We start from the raw sequence: 3,862 nt of genomic DNA on the forward strand, positions 1-3,862 counted from the left end.
GCACCAGGTCGAAGCCATATCTTCCTAGACATGCGATGCCCAAGCTTCCCTAACGTACTATCATCCAAAAACTTCACCAGTACCGTTGGTTAAGTTAAACCTACCCTATTTTAATCTAACCTTAATTACCCTGCCGGGTAATCTACTCTTGTTTACCCCTTATCGGGTGGATTAATTTCGGAGGTGCCAGCTATTCTGGAGCCTCCTCTTATGTTATTGATTTACATTTTATTAAGTTAAGTAAATAAAAGGTACTTGATTATAACTTGGTTTGTACTGTTTAAGTTTTACTTTAGATTTATAACCCAAGTCTAGATTTCGTGATTTGACTAAATTATTAACAATCTTCTCTAATTTATCAATTTTATCTTTTAAAATATTATTTTGTATTTCTACTTTTCTAAGAGTTAATTTCTTATTTTTATTTGAATTAATTTTGTTCATTATATTATTAGCATGCATATCTAATTTTGAAGAGAAATCTATACTAGAGCAAGCAGCATTAGTTAAGCTAGTGCGATCATGTGTTGCAAAAATTGGATTTTCATATATTGTAAATGTGCTAACCTTGATTTCTCCCTCTGGATTCTTGGGTCTTCTTTCTGGGCATTGTCTTTTGCAGTGACCCATTAGTTTACATTTGGAGCATTTGATGTATTTCTTCCCTCTCCTGATCATTTTCTCCTTCTCCTCCGATTGTGCCGGTCGAGTCTTACGAGTGGGGCATTCGTTTCTATAGTGCCCTCTCTCCCTACACTTAAAACAGATTATGAGAGATTTACAATTTGAACTTACAATTTTACCTTTTAGATCCGTGATAGGATCCTCCCCCTTGACTGTTGCCAATTCAAATTCTGACTCAGATTCAGATATCTCGTCTTTGTCCATCAGTGCTATGATATCGGTTTGCTCTGATTTTTCTGAGTCTGGTTTGGAGGTTGACTGTGAGGATTCAATTTCAAATTCGGACTCAGGTTCTATTCGATCTTCTAACTCTGAAGGGATCTCATAAAGCTTGAGCACTTTCTCCCAAAGCTCCTTAGCATTGTTGAATTTTCCAACTCGATCAAGATCTGAATTTGTTAGTCCTCATAGGAGAATGTAAGTTGCTTTTGCATTTGCCTCGAATGTCCTTATTGTTTGTGCATCCCACTTGTCACAGGTGATGGGTACACCTTCTTTAGTGGGAAGAGTGAATCCAATATGGACTATGGTCCATATTTTTGCTTCGGTCTTTAATTGATGCTCCACCTGGTCTTTCCAGTATCTGAGGTTCTCGTCAGACAGCAGTGGTAGGCATGTGGAGTTGTACCCATCTTCGTAGGCCATTAGAAGGAATCTCGCAAAATAAACACAGTAAAACTTGTTCCAAGACTTGGTCTTGGATTAGTAGTGCGGGAGAAAAATAAAGATAGTAATTCAGGAATTTCGAGAGAAAATAATAAAATATTATTAAAATATTATAAAAAATATTACTACAAATTTTTGAAAACACGATATTTCACTAATTCCAATCAATGGTGAAAAGATGAAAATGGATTTTTTGAAAACAATTTTGGAGGGAAAAAAATGAAAGGCGTAATGGTGGTTGCACTAGTTCAAAGCGACGAAAAATGCTTGAATGGTGGTTGCACTAGTTCAAAGCGACCCCGCTTTGATACCAATTGTTGGATCGAGACCACGCTAGAGGGGGGTGAATAGCGCTCGTGGCTATTTCGTACGTATCAGAATCGAAAACAGCGTTAGAGTAATTAAAGCAGCGGAATTAAGGAACAAACAAACACAAACAGAAGGACACAGAGATTTACTTCGTTCGGAGCCTAAGGCGACTCCTACTCGAAGGCCCGCGATCCTTGATCGCTTCCGGTGGGCAACAACTATAAGCTCGTTAAAAGATTACAATTATGAGTACAATTAAAAGCTATAAGTATTATACCGACAACAAGAAATGCTAAATCTGAAACTTCGGGTCGTCGGGCACTTGTAGCAGCACTTCGGAGTGTCTTTTGGAGCAGCACGTTGATCAGAGATCACTTGGTATTCGTTGTTTTTTTGAAGTGCTAGTCGAAACCCCCTTATAAAGGGTGTTCAAGGCGCCTTGAAGGCTGTTCAAGGCGCCTCCATGCTGCCTGGTCTTCCGCGTGGATCAAATCTGATCTAGTCGAACTTCATCCATTCAAGGCGCCTTAAACCTCACTCAAGGCGCCTTCTGCCTTCTTCAAGGCGCCTCCAATGGTGCTTCACAGCCAGCTCATCCTTTGCACCCGAGGCGCCTCCAATCTCCATGGAGGCACCTCGGACACTGTTCATCCGAGGGAAAAACTACCTTATTTTGTACCTGCAAGACTTGTTAGTCCCAAACAATATCCTGCAACACAAAATTAGCACAAAATAACAGTATGAATAATAAAAGAATGTTTATGACAGTCTCCGGACTGTCCGGGTCTGACTTCGGATTTCCAACCGGAAACCCTAGGTCGACCCGACGCCTACTGTTCCCTCTACTGGGAGCGCGTCCTCACCTACTCCCCTCAGGAGAGATTACCTAATGCCAGTCCGGTCCTCCAGACTGACTGGACTTTCCGCCTAGGGTTACCACCCCCAATGACCTAGGGTTACCGCCCCCTAGGGTTTTTCTCCACCTAGGGTTACCACCCCCTAGGACCTAAGGTTGCCCCCCCTTAGGATTTTCCTTCACCTAGGGTTACCGCCCCCTAGGACCTAAGGTTACCCCCCTTAGGATTTTCCTTCACCTAGGGTTACCACCCCCTAGGACTTAAGGTTACCCCCCCTTAGGATTTTCCCTTGCCTAACCGCAGTTAGGACTTTCCTAAAACCTTATTTAACCATGTTAGATAACAAGGAATCTTAACTTTGAATCCCTTTGCCATTATCAAAACTGAGGTTCGATCGTCGGATGCTTACTGCACCAACAACATAATTATGTGTTTTGATGAACCTAAAACTCAACAAGATGCACTAGATCAACATCTTGAGTTTAGTTCACCATTTTAACATCTCACTTGTATCTAACATGTATTAAAACACATACAAGTCACCTTATAGTTCTTTGTGAGATGTATATTTGGTCTTGCCCTAAACTAAGGGATCATGCATATCTATCTAGGCATTATGAAACTTGTGATCATCCACCTAGGATGTCATTTGTTATAATCCCACTTATTGGGATATTTACCATTCTTAATAAATGTAACACCCATAGGGTTCTTAGCAAAAATTTTAGAATAATTTTTATCATGAATAAAAATATGCCTTAGTTAAATTTTTGCTCCTAGCCGAACACTTAAACAAACAAAATAGAAATAAAAATATATATAAGGTCTAGGATTTGAACTCTAGACCTCCCACTAGATGCATGAATAAGATAACCATTAGACCAAGAGTAATTGTGGTTGAAAAGAAAGGGAAATTATAGTTAAAGGTAAAGAGGTAAAAGCTCTTCTCTTGGGAAGAGAAGTTAGAATTGTCTTCTTCCTCTCTAATGAAGAGATGCTCTAGAATATTCTTTTCTTACTCTCTAAGAAGGGATGCATCTAGACAATGTTTTCATTAAGAAGAGAGTAAAGGAAAGGAGGAAGAAAAATATAGTTTTTCCTCCTCCTCTCATGATGAATAAAAGGGAGAAATGAAAAATGAGTTGGCATTTTGCTCTCATTCTCTCCTACTCTCTCTTTCACTGTGACTCTCCCTCCCTCTCCTCTTCTTGCCGAGACCAAGGAGCAAGGAAGCTCTCCTCTAGGAAGGATTCACAAGCAAGGTTCCCTCCTTAGAGAATTTAGTGAAGGATGTGAGTATCCCCTCACTGCAGTACAAGTAGCTTCGATCGGTTTCAATCGTAAAC

This window comes from Zingiber officinale, chromosome 9A (genome assembly GCF_018446385.1).
Source record: "Zingiber officinale cultivar Zhangliang chromosome 9A, Zo_v1.1, whole genome shotgun sequence".
Taxonomy (NCBI): Eukaryota; Viridiplantae; Streptophyta; class Magnoliopsida; order Zingiberales; family Zingiberaceae; genus Zingiber; species Zingiber officinale.